The sequence below is a fragment of the Ceratotherium simum genome, chromosome X, assembly GCF_057802395.1.
Source record: "Ceratotherium simum simum isolate JZ-2026a chromosome X, ASM5780239v1, whole genome shotgun sequence".
Taxonomy (NCBI): domain Eukaryota; kingdom Metazoa; phylum Chordata; class Mammalia; order Perissodactyla; family Rhinocerotidae; genus Ceratotherium; species Ceratotherium simum.
The window spans coordinates 24464411-24479077 of NC_141940.1; the positions used below are offsets into that span (position 1 = coordinate 24464411).

The 14667-nt window shown below is 35.4% G+C and overlaps 1 long non-coding RNA gene across 5 annotated transcripts in view; it reads right to left on the reverse strand.

Annotated features, from left to right (window-relative positions):
• LOC147911780 (uncharacterized) overlaps positions 1–14667 on the reverse strand; it is a 243870-nt gene that overhangs the window by 150745 nt on the left and 78458 nt on the right. For all 5 annotated transcript variants that reach the window (XR_015550562.1, XR_015550566.1, XR_015550563.1 and 2 more), the window contains one exon: positions 4954–5036. This is a non-coding gene — a long non-coding RNA (uncharacterized LOC147911780). The remainder of the gene's footprint in view (positions 1–4953; positions 5037–14667) is intronic.

A 14667-nucleotide genomic window follows, 5' to 3' on the forward strand; every position in this document is an offset into this window, starting at 1 on the left:
TTTTATTATCAATAAAAATCCTCACGTCTACAAGTCAAAGTAGAACATTATATAATTATTTCAATAGATGCTGAAAAATCATTTGATAAAAATAACATTTTTCTCCTCATGTATAAAAAAACTTTCTAAGTAATCTAAAAAATATTTTCTTAGCATGACTACTGTTTAATAGTAAACACTGGAAACACTCTGGTTGAAATTAGAAACAGATTTAAAATCATAATTTATAATTGTTATTGATTTCTACCCAATACTACAAGATATTAAAAATAAAAGGAGTAATTATTGGAAAAAGGGGCAAAATTATCCTTATTTATAGGCCATATCACGACCTACCTAAAACAATATGTAGTACTAACAAGGGAGATCAAAGAGCTAGCACAATAGAAAAATTAGATTAGAATTCTCATATAGCAGACAGAATCACATGGAAAGTAGAGTATTTACAGAAAAAATAATATTTAAACTAAGGAACAAAAAAATATAAAATGCCTAAGAAGAAATGTACTGGATCTACACAAAAAGAAAAGATATGATCTTTGCTGAGTGATGTAAATTAAAACTTGAATAAATCAAAGGAGATATATTTCTGGATACAAAGAAGCAGAAATTAAATATGTTATTTCTTCACAAATTAAATTACAAATCTGAAACAATTCCAATGATAATTTCAATGACATATTTTAGTATGATAAATGATTCTAAAATTCCTCTATGAGAATAGAAAAGTAAGAAAAACTAAGAAAATTGTATAGAGAAGAGTATTAAAGGGAAGTTGCCTTATATATATATACAGTAAGGCAAATTGTCTTTTAATATATATATACACGTATAGTAAGTAAAGTATATATAATATATATATTCATATATATGTATGAAACCCCTATATTTGCAAATGGTAAAGCCATTTGTCATGGGCAGATTCGACAAATAGAGCATTAGAACAGAATAGCTGACCAAGAGTGCATAGACGTTGACCTAGTAACTGCACATCATCGGAAATATACTAAAGATGTAATCAAGATTCCATCAACAATCTATTGTAAGAAAGATTTTTTGTTGTAGGTTCATTCATAATAGAAAAAGCTTGACCCCTTACTTGACCACCTAAACATCAAAAAATTATGGAAATCAGTAAGCAAAATATGGTGAAAATACCCTTTGGTTGAGCTCTTATGCAGCTACTTAAAACTGTTTTTAAATAATATTTAATGTTATAACAATAACAACTTAAATTACAGGAATGGGTGAATAAATTATGGTCAACTCTATGATAGAATGCTATGAGCTGTTTACATTTGTGATTTTGAATTTCATGATATGAGAAAAATTGATACAATTTTTTTAAACAGGATACTATAATACAATACAGTATGGCTAGTTTTATGTGAGTTTTACAAAAATGAAAAATTTATGCTCAACATACACACACATGTGCACACACATGCACACACACACATATGTGTATATATACGTGAATATATTCCAAAGGAAAATTAAATGAGAATTGGTGGAATTATGAAAGGGATATTTTCTTTATACTTTGATTTATTCATTTATTTTCCTACAGTGACCAACTTCTCTTGATATAATGAAAAATGTTATTAAAAATCAATAACTTTGAAATAGTCACTAATATATTTAAGAATTTATAATGTGATAAAGGAGGTATCATAGATTATTGGGAGAAAGAAAGGCTGCTTAACAACTGGTTATGGAATAATTGCTGAATTATTAAAAAGAAAATAAAAGAATATCTTTACACCAAAACTAATCATAACTGTTTGATGAACTAGCTGTAAAAATAAAAAATAAAAAAACAATTGCCAGAGAAAAAGAGGTAAAATATTTATCAGAGGAAATTTTCTAGATTAAAAACAAAGATGTCATAAAGAACAATAAAAAGTAATGTTTTATTGTATAAAAATGTAAAGTTCTGCTGGTCATATATACATTTAGGAAATTAAAATAAAAATAACCATTTGAGAAAAATATTCACACAAAGAAAAATGTCTTACCATATCAAAATCAATTGAAGCCCTAAATTATTCACAGAATAAAAAATACAGAAAGACTAGAAAATGACAATGTTTGACTTCACCAATAAACCAAGAAATTCAAATTAAAATAGCCATAAGGTACTATGTTGTCACTGATAAAATATGAAAAACTTTTTCTTACTATAAGTAGTGCTTTGGGGGTGTAATGAAAGAAACACTGTTTTAATCTGCTAATGAAAGTATAAACTGATAATATTTTTGGAAGGACACTCTGGACACAAATGAACTATAACCATTCTATAGATGAGAGATAAGGTGACCTTTACTTCAGCCAGGCTGAGGACTATAATCTGGGAAGGCGGTCTTCACAAAGGAAGAAAGTGTTCCAGAGAAGCATGGTTTTCAGTATAATTTTATACATTTCTAGAACAAAAAGCAAACATTAAACACGCCCAAGATACATATTCATCAAAGTTTCAAAGAGGTATTCAGTTGCAAATTAGCAGGTCAACACGACCCTGATGTCTTGGAAACAGAACTTATCTTCTGGAGTACTGATACGAGCATCACCGATACTGGCATTATAGGAAGGAAAGTACGCATTCTTATCTTCAAAGAGTGCATTCTTTTACCTTGAGATAACGTTTAATATATTCTTTACTTTAATGATTCAAGCAGATGTACAATGTGTGTTTGATAGGCCATAAGTCAGATTTCTTTAGTTCAAGCCAAATCAGTTTTAAACCAGAATAGCTACCCCATATACCTCAATATGTGAAAATTTCTTGTCAACACTTTGACAGTTTACATAAAATATTTTAAAAGAATCATTCTTTTTTACCAAGTTCTCCCTATTTTTGAGTAGGGGAGGGAATCTATTTTGAGGAGAAATGGATGCCATAAAATTTATTCATCCAAAAAGACTCATTAAATATTTATATGTAACAGTGAAAAATCGGAAATTATCTAAATTTCAACAATAGCTGGATATTATACCACATTCAAGTAGACTATTATATAATATTTTAAAAGATGTATAATAAAAAGTATTTAACAGTGTGATGAAAGTTTGCAAATTCATTTGAAGTGTGGAAAGCAGAATACAAAACTATAATCCAAGTGTATAAAACACAAATAGTGGTTGCCCTTAAAAATTTGTATGAAAAATAATAATGGAAAGAAATATAACAGTAGTTCTCTCACCATCATAGGATTATGCTCCTTTAATTCTTTTTTTTTTTTGTGAGGAAGATCAGCCCTGAGCTAATATCCATGCCAATCCTCCTCTTTTTGCTGAGGAAGACCAGCCCTGAGCTAACATCTACTGCCAATACTCCTCCTTTTTTTCCTTTTTCTCGCCAAAGCCCCAGTAGATAGTTGTATGTCATAGTTGCACATCCTTCTGGTTGCTGTATGTGGGAAACAGCCTCAGCATGGCTGGACAAGCGATGCATCCGTGCGCACCCAGGATCCAAACACAGACCGCCAGTAGCGGAGTGCGCGCACTTAACCGCTAAGCCACGGGGCTGGGCCCTCCCTTAATTTTTATCTTTGTAAATGTTCTCCATTTTCCAAATTTATAAAAGGAGCTTTTATTATTGTGGGAGATGTGAATTTGCCACCCCAAAATGTGTCTCTTGGGCTTAATTATTTTTAGGAACAGAAGACTCAGAAAGAAACTTTGACCTTCCCCCTAACTGCCTAAAATAATTTAAGATAGAAGGTCTGTCCCAGGAAGCAGCTATCACCATAGATAACTCTAGGTATAGTAGACAGGAAGGCACCTAGCAAGGCCCATTTTATCAATGTCCTTTCTCAGATCCCATTGTTTATAGATAGCCCAGCAAACATTTGTTTACCAAACATTTGCTTTTCCATCTCCATATGAATTGTCTTCCTCCCCTTTGAAGTCCCAAACCACTACCCCCAACATGCTCCTTTGTCTTTAACTAAAGAGGGTATATAAGGTGGTGGCTTCAGCCATTTTGGTGAATTACTCAGTTTTCCTGGGTTTCTGCCATGTATACATGTCATTAAGTTTGTTTGATTTTCTCCTGTTCTGTCTCATGTCAACTTAATTCTTAGAACAGCCAGAAGAACCTAAATGGTGAAGGAATAGTTCTTTCGCCCATACATTATCATCATAATAAGAAAAATAAAACAAAAGCTTCATATTTTAGACTTTCTTAAATTATCTATTACTTTTGAGTTTGCAGAGAAATCCCATGCTACTTTTCTTATTAACCTAATAGTTGATTTGCATCTTCCAGAAAGTGAATTTCCATTTTCAGAAAATTGTGTGTAAAGCCATTATCACTTTATGTCAGATTCCATAGTTAGAATTTAGGCAACACAAAGTTTGTCTTTTAAGGGACAAAAAATAAAACTGTGTTTTTTGCCCGTAATGCCCTAAATGGGGGGGCACTCTTGAATATTGAAACATTTATCCATCTCCTTTCATTTGATATTTTGAAAAAAAATATAAATTTGGATTCCCAGGACTCTGTTGGGTTATTAATTCCTGTACTAATTTAAGACTATGGAGGTACTTTTACCATTTTTTTGTATGGTATTGAATTGCTATTCCCTGAACACATCATGCACGTTCATACCTTCATGCTTTTGTACATGCTATTTCTTGTGCAGGAAATTTCCTTCCCCGTCTCTGCTTCTGGTTGAAACATGTATGTCCTTTAGCACACCATTTAAATATAAATCATACTTTCTTTGTGCCAATTTTCTAGCCATTCATTCCTTTTTGCCTCTTTCTCACTTTGCATATACTTCTATGATTCAGTCAGTATTATTTCCATAGCAAATGATAGAAAATCCAACTCTGGATTTGGATTTGGAAAAGAAAAAGGGTAGGGGATTACTAGCTTCACAAACAGCTAGAAACAGGGACTAAAAGTGATGTCATCAGGCTAAGTCTCCATTTTTGGGCATTGCTTACCTCTACATTGAGTTTACTCCAGCGTAGGCCCTCTCCTTGTGGTGATCAACTGCAACTTTAGGCTTCTATTCTTTAGGTAGTACCTGAAGAAGACACAGGATTTATTCTTAGATCAACATGGCCCTAATGCCCTGGGCCAATCACTACAGTTAGGTTTAGATTGGCATAATCTAGATCACTGACTTATCCCTGAACCAGTCTGTGTTTAAGAGGAGTAAGTGCTCTGATAGGCAGGGCTTGGAGAGGCTGGAAGAAAGCAATGATTTGAAGAGTGGAAGTTAGGAAAAGGAAGATTTTCCTTTTCAGGGGGTGATGAAATTTTCTTTTAGTATTGGAGCAGAACTAGGCATGTAGAAATCTACAAGACATTCTCATCTAGATTAGAAGTAAATAATTTCAATTTAAGAATTGAATCTTTATAAATAAAACTCTAAAGTAACTTTTAAATATATGCTTCTTCATTCAAACAATAGAATAGTAATCCAAAATGTTTCTATAGTGGTTTATCGGTTAAAGACTTTTAAGACAAAAGGAGAAATATACATTACGGAAGATAAAACACACATGACATATTTGGTGAAAAACAGAAACTTTCATACTGTTTTTCAGATATTGCACGAGAATTGCTCCATCTTTGCAATGATGGTACTATCCTATGAATCGTAAAATTAAATGTATTTATACCTTTCTTCTACAACAAATATTGTATGACTTCCAGTCATAAAAAGAGAACATATATGTTGACAAATACTGTGAAATTTTTTTTTATCATCAAACTGGAATTCTGTGGATCAATAACTTTGCAACACAAGATTTACAATCTCTTCCAAAGAAAGTCAGAAATCGAACAGTGGTGCAGTGCTGTAGACACTGCTATAAGGAAGCATGTGAAAGATTGCAGTCCTAGAAACCTTCCATAAACAAAGACTCCTGGCTACTTAAGTTACAATTAAAAGGTCACTCAACCAATCAACAATGACAGTGGACCTCTAAATCTGCAGATCTGACACCTCTCGCTACTCTGCCACATTTTCCATCACGTAACTGCTGTCAACAATCTGAAAAGCTGCCTGATGCAGTAGCTTCAGCTCTGTTACTTCTGACCTAGCCATACAGTCAGACATAGTACCACCTGTTGGACCAGCTGCAAATCATGATGGTACTTCTGAGATGTTGATCCTCATGGTTATTTTCCCAAAATAGAAACCACACCCAACACACTAAGCAAATACTTATGGCAAATCATTGGGCAGAATTTTCTAGGGTTAAGAACAGTGTTGCTTCTTTTTTAAGGTGAAATGCCTCAATTTTTAAATCATAATAAAGTTTATTCTAACTATATTATCAAATTAAAATGCCCATTGGAGAATATTTATAAAATAAATAAAACTTGAAAGGAAATACCAATCGTCCATAATCCTGCCATATAGAGAGAATTTCTTTTTAAGCAGCAATATGTATTTCCAGCCAGTCATTTATCTATGTATACGTATGGAATAATAATAAGGATGATTATAACAACAGCAATAATAGCTGCCATTTCTATGAACTCTAAGTACCCGAGGCTCTATTTTAAGAGCTTTAAATGAATTGTATCACTAAATCCTGAAACAACCTAAATATGAATTATAGTAATTTTACATAGGAAAAAAGTAGCTTAGAGATGGAAAATAAATTATTCAAGGTTAAAGAGCTTTTAAGTTTTGCAGGTCAGGCCCAAACTAAAGTCTGTCTGATTCCAAAGCCTGTGAAATTAACCCCTATGCTATGCTACCTCATAACACAACATAGTCAAAATTACACCCAATAGAGTTTGCTTCAAGTGTACACTTTGGTAGCTCTAGTACATTCACTGATTTAGCAACCAGCACGACTATCTAACTACAGAATATTTTCATTACCCCACAAAGAAACCTCATACACATTAGCAGTCACTCGCCATTCCCTGTTTCCACCAGGGCCTGGCTATTGATAATCTACATCATATCTCTATGGAACTGTATATGCTGGACATTTCATATAAATGAATTATACAATAAGTGGCTTTCTGTGTCTGACTTCTTTTACTTTGCATAATATTTTTAAGGTTCATCTGTGTTGTACCATGCATCTGTATTTCATTCCTTTTTTATCAATTTTTTGCTGTGGTAAAATGTGCTTATAAAATTTACCATTGTAACCATTTTAGAATGTAAAATTCAGTGGCATTTTATACATTCAAGATGTTGTGCTATCATCACCACTATCTAGTTCCAAAATATTTTCATCACTCCAAAAGGAAATTCATTAAGACACTACCCATTCCTCCCTCTCCCAGCTGCTAGCAACAACTAATCTGTTTTCTTTCTCTATGAATTTACCTATTCTGTATATTTCAAATAAATGGAGTAATGCAATATGTGGCCATTTGTGTCTGGCTTCATTCACTTAGCATAATGTTTCAAGGTTCATCCATGTATGTATGTTGCATGTATCAGTACTTCATTCCTTTCTATGGCTGACTATAACCTCCTTGGTTAAATTTATTCCTAAGTATTATTTTTGATGCTATTGTAAATTAATTGTTTTTGTTTACAAGTCTTTAATGGACATAAGCTTTTATAATCATGGTAAAAACATATAACCTGAGATCTAAAGTCAACAAATTTTTAACAGTACAGTACAGTATCCTATAAGCACAATGTTGTACAGCAGATAGCTAGAACTTTTTCATCTTGCATGACTGAAATTCTATACTCATTGAAAAACAACTCCCCATTCTTCCCTCCCTCCAGCCCTTGACAATCACCACTCTACTTGCTGTTTCAATAAGTTTGACTACTTTGAATACCTCATGGAATCACACAATATTTGTCCTTCTGTGACTGGCTTATTTCACTTAGCATGATGTCCTCAAGGTTCATCTATGTTGTAGCATATGACAGCATTTCCTTCTTTTTAACAGTCAAATAATATTCCATTTTGTGTTTACACTACATTTTCTTTTTCCATTCTTCTGTCAATAGATATTTAGGTTATTGCCATGTTGTTACAGACTGAATTTTTGTGTCCTCCCTCCAAAATTCGTATGCTGAAACCCTACCCTAAAAAGTGATAGTATTAGGAGGAAAGGCCTTTGGGAGGTAATTAGGATTAGATTAGGTCATGAAGATGTAGCTCTCAATAAGGGGATTAGTGTCCTTATAAGAGTCACGAGAGATCTTGCTTCTTTTCTCTGTTCTCTGCCATGTAAGGATACAAGGAAAAGTCCTATAATCTGGAAGAGGGCTCTCAACAGAAGTTGACCATGCTGGCACTCTGATTTTGGACTTCCAGCCTCCAGAACTGTGAGAAATAAATTTCTGCTGTTTATAAGCAACCCACTTTATGGTATTTTGTTACACCAGCCTGAGATGACTAAGACACACTTCTTGGCTATTGTGAATCAACCTGCAATGAACGTGGGAATGCAAATATCTTTGAAATCTATATTTTAATTCTTTTGGATAATTACCCAGAAGTGGGATTGCTGAGTCTAATGGTAGTTCTATCTTTTTTTTTTTTTGAGAGGCTGTCAATTTTGTTTATTTTTTCAAAAACCTACTCTTTTTTTGCATTGATTTTTTCTAGTTTTTTTTTTAATTCTCATTTTGCTTTATTTCTGCTTTAATCTTTATTATTTTCTTCCTTCTGCTAAATTCGGGTATAGTTCTTCTTTTTCTAACTCCTTGAGGTGTAAATTTATGTTGTTCATTTGATATCTTTCTTCTTTTTTAATGTAGGCATTTATTGCTGTAAACTTCCTTGTTATGGGATGCCTTTGCTGCATCCCTTAAGTTTTGCTATGTTGTGTTTTTGTTTTCATTTTTCTCAAGACAGTTTTTAAATTCCTTTTTGATTTCCTCTTTGACCCAATGGTTGTTCAAGGGTGTGTTGTTCAGTTTTTACGTATTTGTGAATTTTCGCATTTTCTTACTGTTATTGATTTCTACTTTCATTCTACTGTGGTTGGAAAAGACACTTGAAATTATTTCAATTATCTTAAACTTATTATCACTTGTTTAGTGACCTAACATGTGGTCTATCTTGGAAAATATTCTGTGTTCACTTGAGAAGAATGTGTATTCTTCTGCTATTGGCTGAAAAGTTCTGAATATGTCTATTAGGTCATTTGGTCTATAGTGTTGTTCAAGTCTGCTGTTTCCTTATTGATTTTTCTGTCTGGATGTTCTATACATTACTGAAAGTGGGGTATTGAAGTCCCCTATTATTGAATTGCTGTCTTTTTTCCCTTTGGATCTGTTAATATTTTCTTTATATTTAGGTGCTCTGATGTTGGATGCATACATATTTATTATTATTATATCTTCCTGTTGATTTGATCCTTTTATCATTATGTAATGACCTTTGTCTCTAGAGACAGTTTTTGACTTAAAGTCTATTTTGTCTGAAATAAGTATAGCCACTCTTGCTTTCTTTTGGTTACCCCCTGCATGGAATATCTTTCTTCATCCTTTCACTTTCAGACTATGTGTGTCCTTAAATCTAAAATGAATCTTTTGTAGATAGCGTATCATTGGATTTTGTTTTTTATCCATTCAGCCACTCTATGCCTTTTGATTGGGGACTTTAATCCATGTATATTTAAAGTAATTATTGATAGGCAAAGACTTACTGTTGCCATTTTGTTAATTGTTTTTTCTCTGTTTTGTAATTGTTTCTCTTTTTCTCTCTTGCTTCCTTCCTTTGTTATTTGATGATTTTGTGTACCAATTTGCTTTGGTTCCTTTTCTCTTTATCTTTTGTGTGTCTATTATAGGTTTTTTCTTTGTGGTTACCTTGAGCTTGCATAAATTACCTTGTAGTCATAATGGTCTATTTTAAATTGATGACAACTTAACTTCAATTACATACAAAATTCTACAGTTTTACCATCCTCCGACACTGTGTTCTTCCAGTAAGAGTTTGCTTCTTTTATACAGTGTATCCATTAAAAAATATTTTATTTTTAACTTTTATATTAGAGATAAAAGTAATTTATGCTCCACCAATACAGTGCTACATTATTCTGTATTTGTCTATACTTTGTTTACCAATGAGATTTATGCTTTCATATTGCTGTTTAGCATGTTTTCATTTTCTTTCAGTACTTTAAATATATCATCTCACTTTCTCCTGGCCTGCAAGGTTTCTGTTGATAGTCTTGTGGGATTCCCTTATATGTGATGGATCACTTTTCTCTTGCTTTTTAAAAAATTATCTCTCTGTCCTTAACTTCTGACAATTGATTATAGTGAGTCTCAGTGTAGTCTTCTTTGGGGTTGATTTTATTTGAGATCCCTTGAGCTTCATGAATCTGGTTGTACATTTCCTTCCCTAGATTTGGGGAGTTTTCAGCCATTATTTTTTTAAATAAGTGTTCTGCCCCTTTCTCTCTTGTTGTGTTTATGCATTGTTTTCCAAATTTTGTTGAGTTGTCTATCTGTGTTCTTTTGTAGCTTGATGAGCTTACTGAAAACAATTATTTTGAATTCTTTGTCAGTTAATTCATAGATCTCAATTTCTTTGGGGCTGGTTACTGAAAATTATTGCATTCCTTTGGTGGTACCATCATATTTCCTTGATTTTTCATGTTCCTTATTGCTCTGCATTGGTGTCTGTACATTTGAAGGAGCAATCACCTTTTCCAGACTTTATGCACTAGCTTTAGCAGAGAAAGACATTCACCTACAGGTGAATGTGAGACCCTGGCTGAGTATAGTGTGCAGTGGCATCAGGTCTGATGTTGGGTCTGGGAATTTGTGAGGACACTGGTTTTGGGAGCAAACAGTAGCACCAATTCTTGGGTGGATGTGGCAGATCTGGTTCAGGGGTTGGTGCACAGCAGCATCTCCCCCTCTGGAAGGGGCACTGTGCTAACTTTTTCTCCAGGGGGGCACAGTGACATGGATTCTAGGCAGTTCTGTTAGCTGTGACCAACATTGGCAAAGACTGTGAGGGTACTCATCAACAAAGGCTGTTGGGATCTTCCTTCTCTCTTTTTCTCCCAAGAGGTATGGTGCATGCATGATGGTGATGCCAGGGTCTGGGCCATGGTCACACATGTGGTGTGTCTCACTTTTCTATTGAGTTATTTGACTTTTATTAGTAATATGTAGCAGTTCTTGAAATATTCTGGACATTAGCTAAAAGAACAACACTGTTTTTCTATACTCTACTTGTCTAGACCAAATGTGTAGGTTTTTCCACACCAAGCAATTCTCCAGTTCTTGGTGATACTGACACAGTCTTACAATTTAACTCAATTCTCATACTAATTTCCTAGAGTAGGCACAGACCTCACAGGATAATGGCTCAGTTCCACAAGATTGCCCCTCCCCCCACTTCAGATGCCAATCACATTTATGGGCCTCCCAGACTTCTGACTGACTGGCTATAAATCAGGGGTTCTCACAGCCCTCTCTTTAGGTTTGATAATTTGCTAGAATGGCTCACAGAACTCAGAGTGACACTTACATTTACCAGTTTATTATAAAAGATACAACTCAGGAACAGCTAAATGGAAGAGATACTTAGGGCAAGGTATGGGGAAAGGGCACAGAGTTTCCATTCCTCTCAGGGCATGCCACCCTCCCAGCATGTGGATGTGTTCACCAACCTGGAATTGCTCTGAACTCCTTTGGTTAGAGTTTTTAGGGAGGCTTCATTATGTAGGCATGATTGATTCAGTCATTGGCTATTGGTGATTAACTGAATCTCCAGCCCATCTCCTCTCTCTGGAGGTCATTGGGTGGGGCTGAAAATTTCAACCCTCTGATCACATGGTTGGTTCCCCTGGGAACCAGTCCCCCATCCTTAGGGGCTTTCCAAAAGTCACCTCAGTAACAAACTCAGCTGTGGTTAAAAGGGGCTTGTTATGAGTTCCTAAATGTGCTCCTTTCACCTTTAATCACTCTGGAGCTCTGGAGTTATTTCAGGAATTGGGGACAAAAACTAAATACTAGAATAAAATATGCTCCTATTACTCTTATCACTTAGGAAATTACAAGGGTTTTAGGAGCTTTGACCAGGAGCCAGCAACTAAGACCAAAAATATATATTTCTTATTATATCACATAAGCCCTTTGTTGGATATATATATATATATATATATGGATATATATATATCACACCAAAGAACATTGTCCTACATAACAAAAATATCACTATTATACCAGTAAAATCCACACTGATGAGTTGTGGATTATTTTAAAATATAAAGCAATGGTCTTTGAATTTCTCCTGTCACTTGAGATGTATAAAACTGGAAGGAGTGTAGCTCCCAAACTAACAATAAGGAAAAGCCAGATAAACCACAAAATCTTAGCATTTTTTGAACCATCAGAGACCTGAAATTTCAGGCCAACAAAATACCCTAAATTTCAAGAAGGGATAAGCCTCTCCAAAGAGAGATGAGATATGTAGATTGGCTTACTTCTGGAAGAGCACAAGAGGAGGAGGTGGCTACCACACAAGCTGGTACGATATATCTAAAACCTTAGCAAATTGTTGGAAAACAAGTGGAGGCTGGTATGTCAATCGGGAACAGCTAGGGTCCCCAGACACAGAGGGAGTTTGCATTCAAAGGCATTTTTCAAGAGTTTCTACCAAGTGTTCATGAGAAAGACTAGGACAGGATAGAAGAACATACAAAAAGCCCTCCTTTGTGGTACAGGTGCACAGGAGGTGATCATCTGCCACTTAGTGTCAATCTTAAACCCCAACCTCTACCCAGATACTTCTCTCTAAAGAAGCCAAAGATTTAAGCAGCAGAGAAGAGAAACAGCAAACCCTGTTGCCTCTAGGACACAGGCAAAAACACATTCTTGCTCATGAGGTGGATTTTACTATTTTCTTTACCTTTTATGATGTTTGAAATTTTTCTGTAATAAAAAAATTAGTTTTCCATGACTTCTTAGTGAACCCTTATTAGTTCCTGGAGATCATTAGATTATTTTATATTTTAATGCTTATAAACTGTATTTAAGCTATTTTACTTTTTGTGCCAGAAATATGTCTCAAACAAATCTTAAAATGTCAATATCGAGAGTGAAGTCAGCGTCATGATGGAGTGAGCTTTCCCGTGAACTCTTCCCCCAATAAGATACAATAAAAGGAACAGTCGCAGACCAACAATAGAATCCCAGACAGTGAAAAGCTAGTTCAGAAAGATCCACACTGCCACACATCTGAGAGTGGAACATGCTGGGCCCCTGGAGGAAGTGGGGAGAGGTAAGGAGAACTCCTCTCCCTCCCCATCAGATCAGCGATCCCGGTCTGTGCAGCTCCCAGAGAGAGGGGAGGGGCAACCCTCTGCGGGGAAACTGTAGCTCTTCGGGCTCTCTCAGCCAGTGGGAAACACCCACACAGAGGACTCAGAAGAGCCACAGGACTACCATCAACATCTGAGCACCCCAGAGAGCACATAACGAGGGGCGAACAAGAAGCCCCCCACACCAGGGACTCAGAGGGCAAAAGAGAGAGCCCCCCTCCCTGCAAACCGGACCCTGCAGCTCAGCCAACCAGACCAGACCAAGCAATCCGACTGGCGGATTACAGTGGAAAAACTAGGCAGAGCACAGGGGTCTTAGATTACACAGCCCTTTACCACCACACAGTGGCGGCGGGTGGAAATTGCAACCAAAGATTTCCAGGATGAGGAAAAACAAAGCCAACAGAGGAACCACAATGGAAAGATACATGAAATCACCAGACCAGAAGGAAAATGACAAGCACCCAGAAACCAACCCTGAAGACACAGAAATCCATATTCTAAATGAAGGAGATTTCAAAATAGCTATCATAAAAACACTCAACGAAATACGAGACAACACAGACAAACACTTCAATGAGAGTAGGAGTTTCTTCACAAAAGAGATTGAAATCATAAAGAAAAACCAATCAGTGCTGATGGAGATGAAGAACACAATGGAGGAGATAAAGGAGAATCTGGAATCTTTAAAGAACAGAGCTGACAATATGGACGAAAGAATTAGCACTTTAGAGGATAGGAATACAGATATGCTCCAGATGGAAGAGGAGAGAGAACTAAGAATAAAAAGAAATGAAGAAAGTCTCCGAGAAATATCTGACTCTATTAGGAAACGTAACATAAGAATTATAGGTATTCCTGAGGGAGAAGAGAGGGAAAGAGGAACAGAGAGCCCATTCAAGGAAATAATAGCTGAGAATTTCCCAAATCTGGGGAAGGAGCAGGAAATACCAGTAAGTGAAGGCAACAGGTCACCTAAATATATCAACAGGCAAAGGCCCTCTCCACGACACCTAGTGGTAAGGCTAGCCAGAATCGATGACAAAGAAACGATATTAAGGGCAGCCAGACAAAAACAAAAAATAACGTACGAAGGAACTCCCATCAGGCTCTCAGCGGATTTCTCAACAGAAACTTTACAGGCTAGGAGAGACTGGAATCATATATTCAAAACACTGAAAGACAAAAACTTTCAGCCAAGAATACTCTATCCAGCAAAAATATCCTTCAAATATGATGGAGAAATAGTAACTCTCCCAGATAAACAAAAGCTAAGGGAGTTCATGGCCATGAGACCCCCACTACAAGAAATACTCAAGAAGGCCCTCAGGGCTGAAAAAAAGAAGAAAAAGAGAATACAAAGCTTGGAGCAAGGAGAAAAATAGGTAGATAAACTCAGAAAAATAGTAGATCTTTACCGGAAT